This window comes from Pinus tabuliformis, chromosome 8 (assembly GCF_031772625.1).
Source record: "Pinus tabuliformis cultivar Carrire ecotype Pingquan chromosome 8, CPIR1, whole genome shotgun sequence".
Lineage (NCBI taxonomy): Eukaryota > Viridiplantae > Streptophyta > Pinopsida > Pinales > Pinaceae > Pinus > Pinus tabuliformis.
Window position 1 is genome coordinate 55,738,242 of NC_142294.1, and position 24,451 is coordinate 55,762,692.

The following is a 24,451-nucleotide window of genomic DNA, read 5'->3' on the forward strand; positions in this document are numbered from 1 at the left end:
CACTTTGAAGAACAGCGCAATATTCTGAATGATAAAAAAAACTTTTTGAAAACTGCACAATACTTTGACTGCTTTGAAAGACTGCTTACATAAACTGCGCAATATTACCATACCATATCCTTGCGGTCGTGAGTGATGACAAAACTGCTCTCAGATAAATTACAGTGCTCTCAAATAATAAGCGATGACAAAACTGCTCTCAAATAAATTACAGTGCTCTCAAATAATAAGTGATGACAAAACTGCTCTCAAATAACAAGCGATGAGCGAACGGATGCAATGTACAGGTACCATGTCATCACAGGTGACAGGGCAGAGCCCAAATCTCTTCTTCTCCGTGAAATTTCTTCAAGCACCCCACACACTCAAAAAACAGCATCACAATCAGAACAAGAAGAAGGCCAGAAAGCTTTAAAATGCTAAGCCTACAGGTAATATTCACAACTGCATTAAGCACCCCGCTTCCTAGTACTAGGACTAGGATCGCATTAAAAGTTCCCTTATCTTCTCAACTCATCCTGTACAGGAAAAACTAGGACTAAAACTGCATTACCAGTTCCCTTATCTTTTCGACTTATCCTCTACAGAAAAAAACAAGGCGTATTCTGCAAAGAGGGCATGTCATATTCTGATAATCCAGAATCCATTTGTCCACACAAATCTTGTGGAACACATGACGGCAGGGAGCCATCAACGCCTCGACGCCATTAAGGGAGCCCGTAGACTAACTGTATTTCGCCGAGAGGAATCGCGGAAGGCCTGCACCAGTATGACGGTTTAAGCAATTTTGTAGAGTTTAGGATTGTTAACTATAAACTCTATCGATGGCGGAAACTCTCAAGGTCTCACCGTGCTTCTCTTACAGTTTGCACAATTACATTGGCCATCATAAGTATAGTAGCGGGAGGAGCAAGGAAGCTTTTCGAGGCAGCGGGATTCAACGTAATGGCAGCATCCAGTAATTAAAAAACTCGAAGTTGTAATGGTATACCGCACAGTGGTATGAGAATAACGTTACAAACGAGTTTAACACAGTTGAGCAATGTCAGGATGAGGAGTTAACGTCTGAGCGGTGGCAGGTATGGTATGTCAGTGGTATGGGAAGTCGAGTGGTAAAGGGCGCGCAGGTAAAATGGAGAGGCAGCGAAAAGGGCTCATAACCGATGCGCAGAGAATCAATGAGACGCAGGACAAAGGCAGCGCTCAGGACAGAGGAGCGCTCAGGACAGAGGCAGGAGTTACAACTATTTTTAGAACCTGGGACCTGTGCTCTGATACCATGTCAAGCCAGGGTAACTCCAGAATGGGCAGAAGAAAAACTGATTGAATATTTCATTAGACAGCTATTGTTTATATACATGAAATGGACAAATCAGTTCATCTTCTTGATGACTGTTCACGTTCCAGGTTACCCAACCATTGAAGATTAGGTGTGAACAAACCACATGGAAAAGCGAAGAAACAAGGGCCCCCGTGGCGTAAACATAGTCACAACCAAGGAGAAGACTAAAGTCTAAAACACCTTGGGTAACCAAGACTTCTATATAGATGGTTTTGCCTCCTAAAGTAATAGGGAACTTCGGGAGAACTCCTAGAGATGGACAGGCTCCTCCGTCGAAGGCCAACAGATTATGAGTGACTGGCCCAAGCTGCGGGGAACCTAAAGCTTGCCAAGTAGTGTACGACATAAGACTGACAGACGCCCCTTCATCCAAAACAATGCCAGGTACTGCCTTAGCACAGGCATGTACTGTGATCTGGAAAGGCATATGGGATGGAAGGCGACCGACGATCAGGCGATTCCAATCAAAGGAAGCGACCAGACTACTTGGTGGGGGAATCGTATGATTGCTCCCATGTGCTAAAGGAACTGAAGGAGAACCTTCGGGAGCAGTTGGGTTAGGAGATTCATTTCGGGACTCAGGAGAATTTGAAGAGATGAGAAGAACATGGGCGTGATTCTCTTCCGAAACAGAGTGATCGAGTGGCGGACTCGAGTCGAAACTCTTTCCGACCAATGGTTGGTCTGCAACAGGCTGGGGATAGCCGGGTTTGGGAAGAGGGGCTTGGATAAGAGAAGAATTTGAAGCAATCTCTTTGTCAGCAGGGGGATGATCTGCAGCTGCAGAGAGACGTTGATAACCAACGGGAAGTTGGGGTGAAGGAGCTGTAAGACTTTCCAAGACAACGGAGGCTTTGTCCATGAGTGGACAAAGGTGAAGGGGATGATTGCCTTCACAAAGTCTACAGGATATTCGAATCTTCCCTTTTCCCTTACCATTCCCAACTGATAAGGTAGCATCGCCGTGAGCTTCAAAGGACGATGAGGGGCGGGCCAGATCGCGAGATCATACTTCCAGTAACCTGGGAATGCCAGGACAATCGTGAAGAAGATGGTCCTCCTTGCATAATCGACAAGGAAACTTGACCTTTCGCGGAGGAGCAGAAGGTGGCCCGACTTCAGGTGTACTCGGGGGGGTAGCTACACTTGTAACCTCTCCCTTAGGAGCCTTCTTCTTCTTCGTCTTCTTCTTCTTATTCTTAGCCACCTATCTAGACTTTCACCAGGTGAAGTAGAAGATGAGGACGTAGAAGTGGGTGTAGAAGGGGAGAGATCCACCTTAGAATCAACATGATGTTGTTCAGGTGGAGGGACAGATTGACTAGACGGTGAGACGATAGGGACCAAAGAGGTTGAGAACAACCAAACCGGCAACCCAAAAGTTAACCCTGGGAGGGACAACGTCACCATATAAGGAGCACCAAAATTAGCGTTGGAATCCAAGTAGGTTCTCATCATCCACTTTTAATTTGCAATCAGGAACTTGCGTGATAGCATTGTTTGATTGTTGCTAGACCCGGTCTGGGCTAGTAGGGATCGTCTCTGTCCGCAGAGAGGATTTACCTCCACAACAATTTGGCGACTCCACTGGGGATCGAACCCAGAATCTCTGGTCTGCGAAACCAGAGATTCTGGGTTCGATCCCCAGTGGAGTCGCCAAATTGTTGTGGAGGTAAATCCTCTCTGCAGACAAAGACGATCCCTACTAGCCCAGACCAAGTCTAGCAACAATCAAAACAATGCTATCATGCAAGTTCCTAATTGCAAATTAAAAGTGGATGATGAGAACCTACTTGGATTCCAATGCTAATATTCGTAGAAGAGACGTCGCTCTCGTTCCTTTGCCTCGACCGGTCACGATCCCCACGATCTTCGTGATTGGACAGCTACACATGCAAAGAACAACACAAATACAAGCATAAAATCCAATAGATGCAATTATATATCAGTCAGAAAATATATAACTAAACATCAATCATAGGACAATGAGAGTGGAACCATAATTATAGTCATCTATTATTGATAAATAACAAAGCAGAATACAACCATAGTTCTGACGTCAAATCCTCCTTTGGCTGGGTAGTCAGCTACACAAGTCTTGCAAAGCTTGTTGGGGATAGGAACAAGCCTCTCTCTCTTAGGTGACAAGAATATCCTCACTTAGATTTGGCCTTATGGGTGCAAAGAAGGCTCTTGCAGCTTCAAACTCTTGAACTCCTGGAATTCTCTATCACTATCCTGGAACTCTGCTAGAACTAGCACTTTGCTCCAACTCTCTTGCTCAAGGCAAAAGAACAAGCTTTTATAGATAGAGGGGAAGGAGATAAGATCAATCAAAATTTCCATGGGATTGGCTTTATCACTTAGAAGCTTCCATGAAAGGTGGCAAACCACTTCCCTTCTATGGAGATTCAAAGCCAAACCATCCTAACTCAACACGGATTCAGTTGGTGAATGGGTTAAGGAGAACCTTCGGAAGTTCGTTTGTTAAAAACTTTACCCAACTGGGTTAGCGCGAGAGTGACTCTGAGACGGAGCGCTACTGGCATGCCCTCTTTAGAGGATTTCCCCCATTGGTGTGAGCAGTACATTGTGGAACTGCACCAATGCAAAAAGAGGTCTTTTTATGGGTATTCTGCAGGAGATGTCTTCAGGGCATATGAAGCTCATACTTAGAGGAATATAATGCAAGTGGTTTGAGGTCATGTCACTTCTCACAGGTCTCGGAATGAGTCCTCCAGTGTGCGGGAGAGGGGAAACAGGGTCGGTGATAAACGGTGACAAATTACTGTGTAACAGGGCTAGTCTGGGTTTCACCACAGAACCCACGATTTAGTCAATTGTCAATGACAGAGAAGGGAAAAGTTTTTGTCATTGAAACAGAGGAGGAGGAGGAAGATTTGCAAGCCCTGATCACCCAAATTGAAGCATAGGACGATGAGGTGGAGAATGTTTCCCACATACCTTCGGTGATAAAGTTACCCCCTACATCCCCCCATGGAAAGGGACAACCAAGATACCAAAGGACCTGGAGGCCACGAAGAGTGCGCTCCAGACCCCGTTTCTTCCAGACGAAATAAGATTTGATGGTCTGCCGCTGGGATGGGTGCCTCATATAAAGTTTGAAGAAGACTGGGATCTCACAGACAATGAGAAGTTCTCGTAGTTGGCCGTGGAGCAATTATTGTAGCAAAAATGGTTATGCGGTGTGGAGAAGGCTAGGTTACTACATCTACAGTGGATAGCCCACTACCACCGCACGCCCATCACTATTTTTATCATCCAACAGCTACCTTGTCTAGTACATGGTGGGTATCTCTAGCTAGAGGAGACGGTTCCCATCACGGCCGATTTAATTCACAGGATTTCTCAGCTACACATCAAAGGAAATAATCCTGCAGCCATAGCTGGAAAGAGCAGTGACTTGGTCCTCGCAGAAGCTATGAAGGCCAAATATAAGCTGGAGAAGAGGAAGCGAGGGTATGTAATAGCAAGCGTCAAGGATAATGGGGTTTTTGTCACCACCCAGCTGCTGGCTGGCAAGCTCATGAGGAAATGTCGCACAGATGAGTTGCCTGCATCTGTAACTGCATTGGCAGAGTAGTGTACAGAGGGGACCCAGTTCAATTAGGTGGAGCTTCTATGCGATGAATTTTTGACAAATTGTAGGGAGGCCCAGGAGCAAGGTAAGACCTTCTGTTACACGTGGTTACTCTTATCTATCATTTGGTTGTAGGGGAGCTGTAGGGGGACAACCAGTTTCCCACCATTGAGAAGAACCTACCCGAATCCATGAGCTCTGGGCGACGAAAAACGCAACAAGGGTTTGCGAGATTAAGGTGTTTTGGGTGTTCATGGAGGTGAGCATATGAACATGGATCAACTATAGGCTATGATTGTCGTTGATAGTATACAAAAGTTTGCAAAGCACGGCCGAATTCAAGGCGGATATGCATAACCTCTATATCTGGGCGCGTAAGGATCCAACCCAAGCATGGGTAAATTTGCCATTCATTACAACAGATGATGCAATCTTCAACATGATGGCATCATGGTCTCCGAAGTGGTGCAACCCATACTTGGAAGAACTAGAAAATATTGTAGCTTAGCAGCGGAAGAGCGAGACCAAGCTGTGCATCGCGAAGTTGGCGGAGAGAAAATGCCAGGAACAAGAAACGACCATGCAGTGGAAGGTGGCTGAGGTAGCAACGACAACACAGACAGTAGAAACCACAACCACGCCTACCGAAGAGACTGAGGAAGGTCAGGAAATGTCCACGGAGTAGGACATACAGGGGGAGGTGGAGACATAGGAACACATAGACCTTATAGCAAAATCAACCCACCTCAAGAGGTCATGCGTTTTGGAATAGCCAACTGCACGCAAAAAGACAAAGACAACAAAGGCCTTGGGGGGATACCTTCTTGATAGTAGCGCACTAGTTCGTAATGCCACTAAGGATTCTCTGAAGGAGTTAATGATGGAATAGATAACTATGTTGGGGGCACTCAGAGCACAGTTGCAGGCATTATAAGTGTGACCTCGAGGAGTACTGACGATGAACCTTGCGGAAGGTGCATCCAAAGCTAAGTAGATGTTGCGCGATCGCACAACGAACACGTTGGTGTTACCAGAAGGTGTCTGTTGGGTGTGGAGCCTGATTATCTTCTATATTCAAAGGTATCGCCACATAGGACCCCAATTCGAAATGGGGGCAGCAATGCCGCCCGTAAAATATTTGCTGCAGGGGGGGTCCAAGGGGGGGGTGGCTGCGACCTTTGGGAGCCCCCCCTGGCGGGGGGTTTCGGGGGCAGCGCCCCCGAAGCTAAAAACAGTTGTAAAATTGCCTTGTAAAAGTATAGTAATTTCTAGTCAATTTGGGCCATTCATTAGGCGGATGATCTGACGGTAGAACTTATGTTTAGTTTAGGTTTTTTTGCCCTAGAAGGCAACCCCTCTCTTTGTATGAGGGTATTGTATTTGAGGCTGTGTGATAGATGTGTATTATGTGTGCAAGAAACGGAGAGGTGAGACTGTGAGAGAAAACAGAGGATATTATAGCGGATTTGCTGTAGGTTGTGTCTCTTCATTTTGCTGGATAATAGAAAGGAAGGACTGGCTGTTTGGGGAGGACGTAGCCCAAACTGGGTGAACCACGTATATCTGTGTCTCTCTTGTTTCGTGCATTTTCTGTGTTTATATTTCTGCAATATTTTATGTGTTCCATTGCTCCGTAATATATAATTTTCTAACAACGGGTATCAGAGCCGAAGGTCTATTTGGCTGATAAACTCGCAGGAAAGAAGGGTTCCTGGTTCGAGTGGGAGCAATGGCAGAAGATGGTAAGTTTAGGGTCGAGAAATTTAAGGGCCAAAACTTCTCGCTGTGGAAGATGCAGATGGAAGATTATCTGTATCAGAAAGATCTATACCTACCATTGGGCGGAAAAACAAAGATGCCGACGGGTATGAAAGACAAAGAATGGAACCTTCTCGATAGAAAGGCACTCTGAACAATATGGTTGTGCCTTGCTGCATCAGTCGCCTTCAACATTTCAAAGGAAGCCACGACAGAGGGTTTGATGTAGATGTTGTCGAAACTATATGAAAAACCCTCGGCCTCAAACAAGGTATTTCTTATGAAACAGTTATTTAATATGAATATGTCGGAAGGTGGATCTGTTGCAAACCATTTAAATGATTTTAATACAGTTACAAGTCAGTTAAGTTCTATACGGGTAAACTTTGATGATGAAGTTAGAGCTCTGTTATTCTTGTGCTCATTACCAGAAAGTTAGAATGGTTTGGTAATGGCCATTAGTAACTTTGTTTCTGGATCTAGTACTTTAAAGTTTGATGATGTTTTCGGTGCTATCCTTAGTGAGGAAATGCGACAGAAAAGCTCTGGTGAGACATTGGGAAATGCTTTGAGTGCAGAGTCTAGAGGAAGAAAAATGGAAAGAGGAAAGAGCTCAGGATATCACAGTAAATCAAGGAAAGGCAGATCCAAGTCCAGATCGGGGATAGTGTGATGGAAATGTGGAAAGAAAGGACACCTAAAGAAAGATTGTAGATCTCGGAAGGGAAAAGAAGGAGATGCACAGCAAGAAAACAATCATGAAGCAAATGTGACAGGTGAGGTGTTACAAGATGCTTCGATTCTTTCTTTCGAAAATATTACTAATTCCTGGGTGGTAGATTCAGGGGCTTCATTCCATGCCACACCTGATAAGAAATACTTTCATGACTATGTTCAAGGAGATTTTGGACAAGTTCATCTGGGTGATGATAAACCCTGTAAAATCGTTGGAATGGGTAAGGTTCTTGTAAAACAACAGAATGGAAATCAATGGCTATTAAAGGAGGTAAGGCATGTTCTAGATCTAAAGAAAAATATGATTTCAACAGGGCAGTTAGGCGGTGAAGGTTGTGTGACAACTTTCACAGATAAAGCTTGGAAGGTCACCAAAGGAGCCCTGGTAATAGCAAAAGGAGAAAAGGTTGGTACATTGTATTTATGCAATGGTATTTCTAACTCTGTTAATTCTTTAACTTCCAAAGGAGCAGATGCAGCATTATGGCATCATAGGCTCAGACACATGAGTGAAAAGGGGATGAATATTCTTCACTCAAGGAATTTGTTGCCGGGTTTGAAGAATGTTGATTTGGACTTCTGTGAGAATTGCATTTATGGAAAACAGAAGAGAGTCAGATTTCTCAGAGTTGGGAAAGAAAAGAAGAATGAAAAATTAGAGCTTGTGCATATAGATGTATGGGGACCTGCTCAGGTATCATCTCTCGATGGCTCTCGTTATTATGTTACTTTTATTGATGATGCAACTAGAAAAACTTGGATTTATTGTATTAAGAATAAATCTGATGTATTTGATACTTTCACGAAATGGAAAGCTTTGGTTGAGATTGAGACAAGAAAGAAATTGAAGTGTCTTAGATCAGACAATGGAGGTGAATATTGCAGCAAAGAGTTTGATAGTTACTGTTCAGAGCATGGAATTTGCAGAGAGAAGACAGTTCCAAGAACACCACAAGAAAATGGTGTGTTAGAAAGGATGAACAGAACAATCATGGAGCGTGCAAGGTGCATGAGATTGCATGCAGGATTGCCTTTACAGTTTTGGGCAGATGCTGTAGATACTGATGTTTATCTAATAAACAGAGGGCCTTCGAGTTCCTTGGATGGTGGTGTTCCAGAGGAAGCATGGACAGGTAAAAAGGTAAACTACTCTTTTTTAAAGCCTTTTGGTTGTGAGGCCTTTGTCCATATTGGTAAAGAAAATAGAACAAAGCTTGAGGCAAAGTCAAAGAAATGTACCTTTATTGGATATGGTTTTAATGATTTTAGTTATCGCTTATATGATTACGAAAATCACAAAATCATTAGGAGCAGAGATGTAATATTCAATGAAAAGGTCTTGTATAAGAATGAGTTGCAGGAAAAGAAATAGGAAAAAGAAAACAAGGAATACGCAGTTCTTGATGAAATCACTGAAAAAGGAAAGGTGCCTGAAAATAATAATAATCAACAACCACAACAACAGCAACCACCACCACAACAACAAGCACCCCAAACACCTGAAAGTGGTGTTAGAAGATCTACTAGGATAAGTAGACCCCCTGAACGATATTCTAATTCATTATATTATTTATTGTTGACTGATTCCGGTGAACCCGAATGTTATGAAGAAGCAATGCAGGTTGAAAGTAGGAAGAAGTGGGAGGTAGCCATGGAAGAAGAGATGGACTCCTTAATGCATAACCAGACTTGGGATTTAGTCAGGTTGTCTGCAGGAAAAACTACATTGAAGAATAAATGGGTTTACAGGCTGAAGGAAGAAGATGGAGGAAAACAAAGGTACAAAGCTAGACTTGTGGTGAAGGGGTTTGCACAGAAGAAAGGTATTGATTTTGATGAAATATTTTCTCCTGTTGTTAAAATGACTTCAATCAAAACTATTTTAAGTCTTGTAGCAGCTGAAGATTTGCATATTGAGCAGTTAGATGTAAAGACAACCTTTCTCCATGGGGATTTGGAGGAAGAGATATATATGCAGCAGCCACAAGGATATGAGGTGAAAGGGAAGGAGAAACTAGTGTGCAGGTTGAAGAAGAGCTTGTATGGTTTAAAATAGGCTCCAAGGCAGTGGTATCTAAAATTTGACAAGTTTATGTCTGAACAAGGTTATACTAGATGTCACTCTGATCATTGTGTTTATTTGAAAAAGCAAAATGATGGCAGCTATATTATATTGTTATTGTATGTAGATGACATGCTTGTTGCAGGATCTAACATGCAGGAAATAAATGTGTTCAAAAAAAAATTGGCAAATTCATTTGCAATGAAGGATTTGGGAGCTGCAAAACAAATCCTTGGTATGAGAATAACTAGAGACAGGAAAAATCGTAAATTAACATTGTCTCAGACTGAGTACATACAAAAGGTGTTGAAAAGATTTAGCATGCACAATGCAAAACCAGTCAGTACACCTTTTGCTAGCCATTTCAAACTTAGCAAGGAAATGTGCCCAAAGACCCAAGAAGACATGGATTATATGTCTAAAGTTCCATATGCATCAACAGTTGGAAGCTTAATGTATGCAATGGTCTGCACAAGGCCTGATATTGCACATGCAGTGGGAGTTGTAAGCAAGTACATGAACAATCCAGGAAAGGAACATTGGATGGCAGTGAAATGGATTCTCATATATTTGAAAGTTACCACAAATCAAGCATTATGCTTTGGTGGTTCAAACATCTCCCTACAAGGATATGTTGATGCAGATATGGCAGGTGACTGAGATAATAGGAGGAGCACTACAGGATATGTATTTACTGTTGGAGGAACAGCTGTCAGTTGGGTTTCAAAAATCCAAAGTGTTGTTGCACTTTCAACAATAAAAGTAGAGTATGTTGCTGCTACGGAGGCTAGTAAAGAAATGATTTGGTTACAAAGGTTTATGGGTGAATTGGGTAAGGAGCATGATATGGGCACGTTATACAGTGATAGCCAAAGTGCCATTCATCTTGCAAAGAACTCAGCATTTCATTCTAGGACTAAACACATACAACTCAAGTACCATTTCATACGATCAGTGTTGGAAGATGGAGAGTTGAAGCTGGAAAAGATACACACTAGCCAAAATCCTGCAGATATGCTAACCAAAGTTGTAACCAGGAGAAACTGAGAATATGCTCAGTTTCAGTTGGTCTTCAAGGATGATGATGAAGATGAGAAACAGCCAAGTCCAAAGAGGAGTCATTGTCAGCAAATGGAGCAGCGGTGGAGTTGCTTCAATCAGTCTCCAAGTGGGAGATTGTTGGGTGTGGAGCCTGATTATATTTTATATTCAAAGGTATTGCCACATAGGACCCTAGTTCGAAATGGGGGCGGCAAAACTGCCCGTAAAATATTCACTGCAGGGGGGTCGAGGGGGGTTTCAGGGGCAGCGCCCCCAAAGCTAAAAACAGCTGTAAAATTGCCTTGTAAAAGTATAGTAATTTCTAGTCAATCTGGGCCGTTCATTAGGCGGATGATCTGATGGTAGAACGTATGTTTAGTTTAGGGTTTTTTTTCCCTAGAAGGCAACCCCTCTCTTTGTATGAGGGTATTGTATTTGAGGCTGTGTGATAGATGTGTATTGTGTGCGTGAGAAACAGAGAGGTGAGACTGTGAGAGAAAACAGAGGATATTACAGCGGATTTGTTGTAGGTTATGTCTCTTAATTTTGCTGGATAATAGAAAGGAAGGACTGGTTGTTCGGGGTGGACATAGCCCAAACTGGGTGAACCACGTATATCTATGTCTCTCTTGTTTTGTGCATTTTCTGTGTTTATATTTCTGCAATATTTTATGTGTTCCATTGCTCCGTAATATATAATTTTCTAACAGTGTCGTCTTAGCAGAAGCCAAAGGTGACATGGGGGGCTAGGGGTTGAATTTGGCTATCCTTCCTAGAGAAACCCTATATTGGCTGTAGGATGGGTAGTTGTTGAGCTTTGCACTAGGGAGGGCTGCACTCTCCAAGTCTTGATCAAGCAGAATGAAAACTTAGAACAGTTCAGCCTACAGTACAACAACCTGGTCACACAACACCAGGGATTAGAAAAGGTAGTGGAGGAGGCCTATAGCAGCTTTCTAGAGTTGGCCATGCTAGTGGCACTCTCCACTATGGAAAAGATTCACCAAATGGCAACTGGAGCCCGCAGGACCAAGGAGGAGGCCGTGAAGGTTCAGTTGGAGCTGAACTTGTAGATCGCAGAGCTGTGACTAAAGGCACAACCCTCTACACCCTTGGAAGTTAGAGCGCAGCGCCATCACACCATTCAATCAGGGTTGGAAGTGATAGAGCACGTTGTATAGGACTGTACGGGATTGTTGGATGAGTCCCTCTTCACAATCACTTCACTGCAGGAGGATCGAATGCTACAGTAGTTAGAAATAGAACCGTGGGAGTTGCAACAGGCCTATGACAATGTCTGGGGGACCGCGTAGACTATTGCCATTAAAATATGGTTGGCCTAGATGAGGGAGGTCCAAGCTTTTAAAGAACAGGTGGATGCCGCACACCAGAAAGAAGCAGGGCTTAAAGCACGCATCTAGCCTTGGCTCGAGGAGGCATTCACAGTCACCGCCATGATCGAGGGGAAGCTGGCCTAGATGCAAGATACATATGCACAAAGGCAAGAGGGTGCCACTGACAATGATGCATTAGAGAGTCGCGCACAATTGATACAACAGACAGTGGAGGAATGTGTGGTAGACGTCTGCGAAGTGCAAGAGTTGTTGGACGGACTCCAATCAATGATCACCACAAAAACTGAGTGACTTGGGATGAGTCACGTTGATTGTGTTGGGGGCTTGTTGGGGAGTGGATCCCCCCATAGCAGGTTTTTGGGGCTTGTAGCCTGAATTTTGGTCAAAAGTAATGTAAGACCCCATAAAAGGCGGGAGGGGAGTGCGAGAGTCTAGGGTTGTCCACCCTAAAGTATTGTAATTTAATATAGAATGTGTCGGCCTACCCGTGGTTCGTGGACCATGGGAATGTATAAATAGAGTGAGGCTCTAAGTGTAGAAGGCATCTTTAGATGTGATCTTAAGTGTTATGGGTTTTTGAATACGATATTTTCTCTGAGTCTGTCAGTCCGAGTTTGGGGTGGTAATAATAAAAGGAGGCTCTGCAGCTGTGTGCGCAGAGGCCTGGTAGAGTCCGCAGCTATGTGCTCGGACCCCTGTAGCTTAGTGCTCAGGGTGGAGTTGGGATTGTAATGGGACAAAATTTAATAAAAGCTAAGTTGATTCTAAAATATTTTGCATCCATTCGCGGATCTGTATGTTTATGCTTCTGTCATATGTTTATGCATCTTTTTATAGTTTATGGTTATGCACACTGGTTATAAATGTTGAATGATTAATTAAGATTACTGGGCCCACAAAATTAAGTCAAATCTATAATAATAACATAGTAAGGTTAGAGGATCTAGATAGCGCCCCTTTGCATTCTGTATAGAGCTACCCGACCATTCTAGATCCCTTCAAGACATCCCTAGGGTGTGGAAGCCTAGTTCCAGCAGCATCCCATACTATCTTGGGTGAGACCTCAGTCTGCGCTCCATGGACTATTGTCGAAAGGGATGGTGGTTTCAAGATTTGTTTGGCTAAAACACTTCTAAACTTGGGTTAGGCCCCATCAAGCCAACACACATTGAGGAAATGATCTATTCCATGTGACTGTTATGATGTCCCAAACATCTCAAGAACTCAATTTGCATCTCCATATGTTGATTCCTGCAATATCCAAATTTTTATTCGTGAAATTTCATTTTTGCTCCAAATATCTAGCTAAGAGATATTTAGTGTGTAAAAATCATAGAAAAAATATGTATTGCATCAACTAAAGTATGCATATCTCATGAACTTGAAATACATTTATTCCACCTCTCCCAAGAATAAAAACAATGCATTTATCTGGTATTATAAGTATGCATATCTCATGAATTTGAAATACATTTATTCCACCTCTCCCAAGAAGAAAATCAATAAACTTATTTGGTATTATAACTTCAACGGTAGATATAGATTTAAATACTCCAATAGATAAGTTGAAGAAATTAAGAAATTAAAACAAATTAATGCCTATGAATACCCTAGAATATAAGATAAAATTTTAGTAAATACAGGTTGAGATGTATTTTATGAATCATTACTTGCTAACAATTTTTGTATATTGGTAAGTGGAAAGGTATAATTAAGAATCCTCCATATAAAAAAGGCTTTGCATGAAAGTAAAATTGAAATGCTAGAATTTATAAGAAAATTTGGGATCTGAGTTAACTATAGGATAACAAAATCTAGACAGATTGTTATGAAACCAGCTCAAGAAAAGATAGAAAAGATAGATCAACGCCTTATAATTTAGCCTCTTCAAGGGGGCAACCTCCTTTACATTACATAAATGAACAATTCTTGGATTGTTCAAATGACAAAACCTCCTTTCTGTATATAGGAGTCTAAGGAGTCACAATATAACCCAGCCGACCTAACAATAATAATATAAAGCCACAAAAATAACAATAGAAGGATTCTATGGGGCACAGTAATAACAATATGGGGATAATAATGGCACAACAATATTAATAAGGGATGAAACTACAATAATAATGGGCTAATCACTAGTATTATAGGGACCCAACATGCCCCTCTCCTTCAAAAAGGTGTTTTCCTCAACACTTGAGTAGTTCTGGATGCTTCTGTATAAAAGCCTCATCCTCCCATGTGGAATCCTCAGCGGATAAGTTCTTCCACTTGATAAGATACTCCGAAATTGATCGATTTCGTAGTTGTCGAGTTCTTGTTTCTGTGCCTACTTCCAGTTCCAATATAATTTTTCCTTCCTCGTCAAGTTCTGGAAATATTGTTTGAACTGGGAGCTTGTCGCCTATAACCTTCTTTAAACATGAAACATGGAAAACTGGGTGCAATCGAGAAGCTGCAGGAAGCTCCAATTTCTATGCCATAGTACCAATCTTTTTCAACACCTTGTACGGACCATAATACTTTGGTTATAATTTATTATCCTTCTGTAGGAATTTACAGTGTAAGTTCCTCAGAAAGAACACCACAAGGACACCGCTCACAACCAGATCACAGATCAATACACCAGTATTTTTGACGTGGTTAAAACCCTCAAAGAGGGAAACAGTCCACGGCCTGCGCCAACGTGGCTACTACAGGCAATTTATTAATCAAAGAATGAAAATTTACATAAGCTTCTCTCATGCACGGATTACCCGAACAATGACCCTCCATGCGCTTTAAATAGAACTCATGGACCAATCGGGTGTCGAGCCACGGATCAAGTGTCGGTAATACCGAGGAGAGAGTGAACCGTCAGATCACTACATATCGTGGCCGTCGGAGTGTAAGTTACAAAATGTACAACGGTAAAGAAACACATTTTACCTAACTCTATACCTAACTCTACACTAGACCAAGTTGAACTTAACTATATCCTATGTGTCGGAATATCCTAACATCCCCCCTTAAGAACAACTTGGGATAGGATTGAAGGATTTACAAATATGACACAATAGGAGAAGGAAGGAGGCACTAGAGCCTATTCCCCCTTAGGGACAACTTCCTGAACTCCAAGCATATATCGAAGTTTAGTGAACTTCGCCTCTGTGAGAGCCTTTGTGAAGATGTCTGCAACCTGATCATCTGTTGAACAATATTGCACTTCAAGAACATGGTCATGAATGAGCTTTCTGATGAAGTGCATGTGTAGTTCAATGTGTTTGCTGCGCTGATGCTGGACTGGATCTTTGCATAGCTGAATGGCACTTTGATTATCACACCAAAGTGTGGTTGGATGCTGCTGCTCAAAGCCAAACTCTGATAGGATCTGACGAAGCCACAAGGCTTCCTTACTGGCTTCCACGGCACCACGATACTCTGCTTCTACTGACGAAAGAGAAATGGCAGCCTGTTTCTTACAAGCCCATGTAATAGGTCCTGAACCAAGAGTGAAGACATAACCGACAGTAGACTTCCGATCATCAGGGTCACCAGCCCAATCAGAATCAGTGAAACCAACTAATAGAGGAGCTGCTTTGGCACTGTAATGAATCCCAAACTGTACTGTACCTCGAACATAACGAAGTATTCTTTTAGCTGCTTTCCAATGACTTTCACGGGGGTTTTGCATAAAACGAGCAACAAGGCCAACAGCAAAGGAAATGTCAGGACGAGTATGGGTTAAATACAAGAGTTTTCCTACAAGTTGACGATATAAGGTAGCATCAACTTCAGGAGAAGTACAAGAGACTGAAAGTTTGACTCCAGACTGAAAGGGAGAAGGGGCTGGCTTACAGTCTTCCATGTGAAAATGACGAAGAATATCACAAGCATACTTGGACTGGGAAAGGGAAATACCCTCCTTGGATTGCAAGACTTGAAGACCGAGAAAATAGTGTAAGTGTCCTAAGTCTGTCATTTCAAATTTCTTTTTAAGGCTGGACTTCACATGGTTTATAAGGTTGGGATCACTACCAGTAAGAATAAGATCATCAACATAAAGAACAAGGATGATAAGAGAGCTACCCACTTTCTTGGTGTAGACAGTATTGTCAGAATAACACCTAGAAAAGCCAGATTCTAAAAGAAAGCTATCCATTTTGGCATACCAAGCCCGAGGAGCTTGCTTGAGACCATAAAGAGATTTCTTAAGTCGACATACAAGGCTGGAGTCTGTTTGGATGAAGCCAATGGGTTGTTCCATATAGATTTCTTCATGCAAGTCCCCATGCAAGAAGGCAGATTTAACATCCATCTGATGGATTTCCCATTTTAAAGAGGCAGCAAGGGAAAGAACAAGGCGGATAGAGTTCATTTTGGCAACAGGGGAGAAGGTTTCAGTGTAGTCAATGCCTTCAACCTGTGAAAAGCCCTTAGCAACAAGATGAGCTTTATGTTTATCAACTTTCCCATCTAGTCCATACTTGGTTCTGTAAACCCATTTACATCTAACAAGTTTGCGTCCCTTTGGTAGAGGAACAAGATCCCATGTATCATTTGTTAACAATGAATGATATTCTTCATTCATAGCTGCTTCCCAATGTGGATGGCCTGAAGCTTCTGCAAAAGTGTCAGGATCATGATTTACTGGAGCTTGAGCCAGTAAAGAAGAGGCTCTTTCAAACTGAGAACGTGTACGTCGCTGATCTGTAGGATCACCGGCAAGATCACCTGCTGCATCCCGAGTAGCACGGACCCATCTTGGAAGTTGAGGATCCTGAGAAGGTGGGGGAGGATTTCATCCTCACTTTCATCATCTGAAGAAGAAATGTTTTCAAAAGTAGAAGAGATAGGAAGAGGTGGCACATCCGCCGGACTAGGCTCGCAGGCTGATTTATTTTCATCAAATTTTACATCTCTTCTAATGATAACATTTTAGGACTTAAATGGAATAAGTCTATAACCTTTTACATCTTCAGAATATCCAACAAAAGTACATTTCTCACTCTTAGGTTCTAAAGCTTTATGATTTTCATCTGGAATATGGGCCCATGCTTCACTTCCAAAAACACGAAAGTGACTTACATCTGGTTTAATGGAACTCCAAGCTTCTTCTGGAGTGATATTCTTTAGAACCTTAGTATGAGTGCGATTGATTATATAATTTGCACAATTAATTGCTTCAGCCCAAAAACTAAGACTGAGTCCTTTAGATTGCAGCATACAATTAGCCATTTCCTTTAAGGTGCGATTTTTCCTTTCAGCTACACCATTTTGTTGTGGAGTGTATGGAACAGTATGTTGCATTTGAATTCCATTTTCGGTGCAAAAGTTGATGAATGTGTTTTTAACATATTCTCCACCATTATCAGTTCTTAACTTAAGAATTTGATGTCCAGATTGTTTTTCAACAAAGGCTTTGAAGGCCAAAAAAGTGTTAAATACTTCGCTCTTGAGTTTTAAGAAGTATACCCAAGTGCGTCTGGAGAAATCATCAATGAAAGTTAAGAAATACTTGCAGCCAGAGAATGAAGCAACAGGAAGTGGACCACATAAATCACTGTGCACAAGCTGTAAAGGGGCTGAGGCGTGCCAAGAGGCACGTTTTTCAAAACTGTCCCGATGATGTTTTCCGAGTACACATCCGGAACAAACACCATCTCTGCAAGATACCATAGGAAGACCTGTCACCATATTTTCTTTACATAGATGCTGAAGGGAGCGATAGTTTAAGTGACCAAATCGCTCATGCCAAAGTTTGCTCACTTCATCATTATGAGCAACAAATACTGAGGGAAGATTTGATGACCCAAAGTTGTGAAACTTATACAACCTTGTGGAATCATCAGCAATACCAGTAGCTAGAATCTGTTTAGGATCTTTTAGATCCTTGATTACAACATCATGAGGTGAAAATTCAACAATTTTACCTTCACCTGAATGGGTTATCTGATATACAGATAGAAGGTTGCAGGATAAGGTTGGAACACATAATACATCATTAAACTGACCATTGTCTAGATGAACAGTTCCAGACCCTACAACATTAAGAGATCTATCATCACCAACATATATATTTTTGGTGTTACAATCATTTAAAGAAGAAAACATGGCTTGGTTTTTGGCCATGTGATAAGAGGCTCCAGAATCAATGAGCCACTCATGAGAATGAGAAGAAGAAGATACATTTAATGCATAACCAGACTGAGATGATTGACAACGACATGCAGAAAGTGCCATTCCTGAAGATGAAGTTGAAGTTGAAGAATGCTCCACATGGATGTTATGTTTCTTCATTGCGGCTTCCAAGGCTTCCATCTTCTTAAAGCATTTAGATTCTAAGTGGCCATCTCGATTACAAAAGTTACAATGTCTATCAGTCTTCTTCCATTTGTTTTTATTGGTCCTATCATTTTGCTGAAATGATCTTTCATTTTGAGGCTGAGTTTGCTTAGGACCCTTGTTTGGTTTAGGACCATTCTTTTTGGCAAATGACTTCTTAGGATTCTTTGAATTTGGTTGCTGCTGGGCGGCTAACGCTTTCTTGGAAGAGTTTCCAAGATTAAGAAGACCAAGGTGCAAGAGTTTTTCTTGTTCTCTTATTAAAGAATCACAAAAAGAGTCAAAGGAAGGGGCCTTGTAGTCTTTTCCCTGACAAATGAAAGCTTCCCTTGTAGAATGGAAGGTGGAAACAAATACAGAGTAGGCTGGTCCCAACTTAGCAAGGATGGAATAAATAAGGTTACTATCTTCTTTCTTAACCTTAACACCTTCCAAGAGATATCTAAGGGTCTTGAATTTGGACAAGAAATCTTCAATGCAAGAAAAATTATTAGGATCCAATGTAAGCAACTCATTTTCAAGTTGATGGGCTCTAATTTCATTTTTAATCTCAAAAACTTTAGTGAGTTGTTCCAATGCTTCATGAGGAGTCTCAAGTTCTGCAATATGGAATCTAAGATCAGGAGAAATAGACATCCCTATCAAACCACGTGCTTGATCTTGTCTATTTTCCCATTTTGCAGCCTTGTCTTCATCTTTTGGTTTCTTCTCTTGGTCTATGGCTATTATGTAGAGACCTTTACTTCTAAGTAAATCTTCGATGTAGGATATCCATTGGAAGTAGTTAGTGCTGTCAAGAATGACTTGGCATGGACTTTCCATTTTTAAAAAAAACTGAAGCTGAAGATGCTGAAAGTAAGTGTTCCAATGGATAGATCTCGAAAAATTAGGCGGTTTTAAAAAAAACGGCTCTGAAAAAGGCTTCCGGATGAAGAAGTTATGTCTTTTTGAAAAAAAATTGTTGAAGTTGCCGGCAAAGTGCGCGAATGTGCGGAAATGAAAAAATCCGCCCCCACAAAATGGAGACTTGAACCCAAGACCTCTACTCTCTTAAAATAGCTTTGAACCAATTGATCTATACAAAAAATTTGAGAGAGAGAGAGAGAGGGGGGGGGGGGGGCCTTGGTTTGCGTGCTTGCCTTGAGAAAGCTCTTTTTTCCCTACAAAACACAAAACACAAAACCCAACACGAACATGCAAAGAAAACGAACCTTATGGCTCGAAGTTAGCTTTAGCCAAAAACTAGATATAAAAAAAAGAACCTTGCGGCTCAAAGTTAGCTTTAGCCGAAAAACTAAATATTTTTCTCAATGTTTCTGATTTTCCGAGATCACACTAAGGTGCAGGGAAAAGAGCATACGCATGAGAAAAATCCTTCCTTTCTGTTTCTGATTTGCCCAGATCGCACAGAGTCGTAGGGCAAAGAGCATACGCAGAAATGAAAGGTATAGATCCGGTTAAAAAAAAGCTAAATGAACTGAAACCGAGATAAGCAGAGAGAAAATAATAGTAAACTGCAAATAAAGACTGTATACCTCCAGATCTTAAAACCGACGCAGCTAGGGCTACCGGAAACCTTTTCGCATGAAACGAAAGGGGTTCCTCACTGGAACAGATGCTCCGAACACAACAGAGCAGTCCTCTCGGCCCGAAAGCAGTCAGAAACAACAGATCTAGGAAACGGCAGTCGGATGCAGTTCTACCGGCTTCAGATTTGGATCACCAACGGACGCGGCCCTCAAATAGCTCCGATACCATGTAGGAATTTACAGGGTAAGTTCCTCAGAAAGAACACCAAAAGGACACCGCTCACAACCAGATCACAGATTAATACACCAGTATTTTTGACGTGGTTAAAACCCTCAAAGAGGGAAATAGTCCATGGCCTGCGCCAACGTGGCTACTACAAGCAATTTATTAATCAAAGAATTAAAATTTACATAAGCTTCTCTCATGCACGGATTACCCGAACAATGACCCTCCATGCGCTTTAAATAGAACTCATGGACCAATCGGGTGTCAAGCCACGGATCAAGTGTCGGTAATACCGAGGAGAGAGTGAACCGTCGGATCACTACATATCGTGACCATCGGAGTGTAAGTTACAAAATCTACAATGGTAAAGAAACACACTTTACCTAACTCTACACTAGACCAAGTTGAACTTAACTATATCCTATGTGTCGGAATATCCTAACACCTTCTTCGCTTGCTTGAGGGAAATTTGCTTATATGGTTGTAGCCGTAGGAATACCCAATCACCGACATCAAAACGTCTTTCGCTGCGATGTTGATATGCCTGTTGTTTCATTCTATTCTGTGTCAACACGAGGTTATCCTTTAAGAGTTGGAGGACTTGTTGTTGATGTTCGATGTGATGTTCCACTGCTTGAACCTTAGAATTTTCTCTTAAATATGATGTGATGGATGGTGGCTAATATCCATAAATTTACATAAATGGGGTCATTTTTGTTGCTGTATGGAAGGAAGTGTTATACCACCATTCAGCCAGAGGCAACCATTTGACCCATTATGTCTGTTTATCAGATACAAAGCAACGAAGATATCCTTCCAAACATTTGTTTACTATCTAAGTTTTCCCATCAGATTGAGGATGATAAGATGAGCTATGAGCTAACTGAGTACCAAGATAAGAAAATAATTCTGTCCAAAAAATTCCAGTGAAAATGGGATCTCAGTCACTTACAATAATCTATGGGTTTCCATGTAGCTTTTGAATTGTTTCCATAAATGCAGTAGAAATTGTACTGGCTTTAAATGGATATGATAATGCACAAAATTGTGCATACTTGTTAAGTCTGTCAACTACCACCATGATGACACTCTTTCCCTCACAGTTGGGTAAACCTGTGATAAAATCCATTGAAACCTCCTCCCAACGTTGGCTTGGAATGGATAAAGGTTGTAATAGACGTGGTGTCTTAATTGTTTCAACTTTATTTTGTTGGAAAACCAAACATTCTGCCACAAATTTTTGAATATCTGATTTAAGGCCATCCCAAAAAAACAACTTCTTAACCCTATCGTAAGATTTTAAAAATCCTGAGTGCCCTCCTAAGGGAGAAGTGTTCAATTCCATAAGAATCTTTTGTTTTAGTTCAGAATTCTTACAGAGGTATAAGCGATCTTTGTACCATAAAGAATCATTTTTCCAGCTAAATGCATCAGACGTACAGGAATCTTGTTGTAACTTTCGAATAAGTGCCCACACTTCTTCGTCATTCTTCCATTCCTCTCTTGCTTCATTTATCTAATCTCGCTGGATAATAGAAATGGCGCACAACAATGCTTCCACATCCTCATCCTTTCTTGAGAGTGCATCTGCCACCACATTATTCTTCCCTTTTTGTAGATGATTTCAAAGTCATAACCCAACATCTTTGTGGCCTGCTTTTGTTTCTCTTCAGAGGATAATATTTGTTCTAAAAAGTATTTAAGGCTATCATGATCCATTTTTACCTTTAAGTGTCTTCCCATTAGGTAGGGTCGCCATTTCTTAAGTGCATGGAGTATTGCCAACATTTCCTTCTAATAAATAGCTTTGTGTAAAAACTTTCCCTTGATTGGATGACTTTCAAAAGCAATGGGTCTTTCATCTTGCATTAAAATAGTACCAATTCCATTTCCTCAAGCATCACATTCCACAATAAAGGTTTTTGTGAAGTCCGATGTAGCTAAGACTGGTGCTTGGTACATTGCCTCTTTAAGATGTTCGGAGGCCTTTTTTGCTTCTGGAGTCCATGAAAATGCATCTTTCTTCAGTAATGTTGTTAGAGGTGCTGCTATTCTCCCATAATTCTTAACAAACTTGCGATAATTCCCTGTCAACCCAAGAAATCCTTGCAGATGCTTTATGGATGTGGGGATTTTCCATTCCTTAATGGCTTTAATTTTGCTAGGGTCTACCTTAACTCCTTCATGAGATACAATATGACCCAGATATTCCACCTCTTGTACTCCAAAGAAACATTTGGATCTTTTTGCATATAATTGTTTCTCCTCCAATAGTTGTAGCACCCTGTCAACATGTTCAACATGATCCTTCCAAGACTTGCTGTAGATTAGTATATCATCAAAAAATACTAACACAAATTTTCTAAGGAATGGTTTGAAAATGGAATTCATCAAACCTTGAAATGTTGAAGGTGCATTGGTAAGGCCAAAAGGCATGACCAAAAATTCATAATGACCTTCATGATTTCTAAATGTTATTTTCGGAATGTCTTCAGTCTTCATTCTGATTTGATGATATCCTGAACAAATATCCAACTTGGTGAAGTAAATTGATCCATGCAATTCATGTAGTAATTCATCAATGATAGGAATGGGAAACTTATCTTTAATAGTGAGCTTGTTGAGCTCCCTATAATCTGGACACATGCGCCATGATCCATCCTTCTTGTGCACTAATACTACTGGAGCAGACAAAGAACTTTGACTTGGTTGAATTATACCAGCCTCTAGCATTTTTGCAGCCATATGTTCAATTTCACTCTTTTGGGCATAGGGATATCTGTACGGCCTGATGTTTGGAGGAACACTTCCTAGAATCAGATGAATAGCATGATCATGATCACTAATAGGTGAGAGACCTTTGGGAGTCTCAAATACCTTGGAATGATTGTCCAAGACTTTTTAGAGATCTGGAGAAACAGATGATTGCAATGTGGAAACGTCTAGCGAACATAATTGTGTAATTACACCCCTTTGTTTCTTTTTTAGAAGTTTTGTCATACTGTTAGAGCTGACTATCTTTCCTGGTCTCCCTGTAATACCCCTTAATTCAACTTCCTTTCCCTCCATAGAAAATTTCATGAAAAGTTCTTGAAAACTAAAAGCTATTGTACCCAAGGATTGTAGCCATTGGACTCTTAGTACAACATCAACACCTCCCATTGGAATGGAAAGCATTGGACTAGTCAATACATATCTCTCATCGATAGCTTGATATTATGGCACTTTCAAGAGCAATTTATTGTTCCTCCATTTGCAACCATCACTTGACACTCTGGTGCTAGATATAAGAAGCAATTCAATTCTTTTGCTACCTTACAATGAATAAAATTGTGGTACTTCCTGAATCAATTAACACTATTACCTTTTTCTTCTTGATTTGTCCTTCTATCTTGATGGTTTGAGGAGTGGTAATTCCTACCAATGCATTACAAGATATGGTTGGATTCATTTATTCTTTATCTAGGCTTTGTTCCTGGAGTATATCCTCTTCTTTTGACCTTTCTTGCTCATTTTCTTCTTCCTCTTTGCAATCTATGTAGAATAATTTCTTCTAGGCACACTTATGACCTTTAGTGTATTTTCTATCACAATTGTAACAAATCCCTTTTGCTCTTTTTTCTTCCAATTGTTTTGGTGTAAACCTTATAGGTTGTGGAAGACTAGGGGCAACAACACTTCTATCTTTATAGTTGTGAGTTGTATGCTTCCTGGCTGCCATAATTTTGCTTTCTATTTTTCTTGCTAACCTGAATGCCTTCTCTAATGAATCAGGTTCCCAAAGGCGAACATCATGTTGGATATTATCCTTTAAAGTCCCTATGAACACATCAATCCTATGCTCCTCTGGAATATTTTTTACCCTTATGTTCAATTTTTGGAACTCCTCAATGTGCTCCATTATTGAACCCTTTTGTTTGAGACTTATCAATTGGCTAAAAAAAGTGTTGCTTTTTGTATCCTCATAATGTGCTGTCAATTCTTCCGTAAAAATTGCCCAAGTGATAATTTGTTTATGGGAGCAAAGCCATTGATACCATACAAACTGATTTGGTTCCAAATATAAAGTTGCAATACGTACCTTTTGTGTGTTTTGCACATTATTGAGATCGAAAAATTGCTCCATCTGTAATATCCATGTTGCGGGATCCTTGCCATCAAACTTCCTCATATCGATTTTTGGATTTGGGTCTTCAATCCCACATTAGAGTCTAAGAAATCATGATTAACATTTCTTTTGCTCTCATCATGAGTTTCCTTTACTACCTTTTCACCATTAGTAAGTATTTCTTGTAGAAAATTTGTTAAATCTGTCTTCCAATCTGTCTTCAAATTTTCCATTTCTCTCTTCAAATCTGTCTTCAAATCTATCTTCAAATCATCCATATTTTCTTCCATGCCCTTTATCTTATATTCCATGCCATTTATCTTAGCTTCTATTAGCTTTTGTGATAGTGACATTTGTTGCACTTGTTCTTGTA

At 41.0% G+C, this 24,451-nt stretch overlaps 1 pseudogene; it reads left to right on the top strand.

Moving 5' to 3' along the window:
- The first annotated feature begins 824 nt into the window (after positions 1–824).
- LOC149234118 (putative apyrase 7 pseudogene) overlaps positions 825–24,451 on the top strand; it is a 111,125-nt pseudogene continuing 87,498 nt past the window's right edge.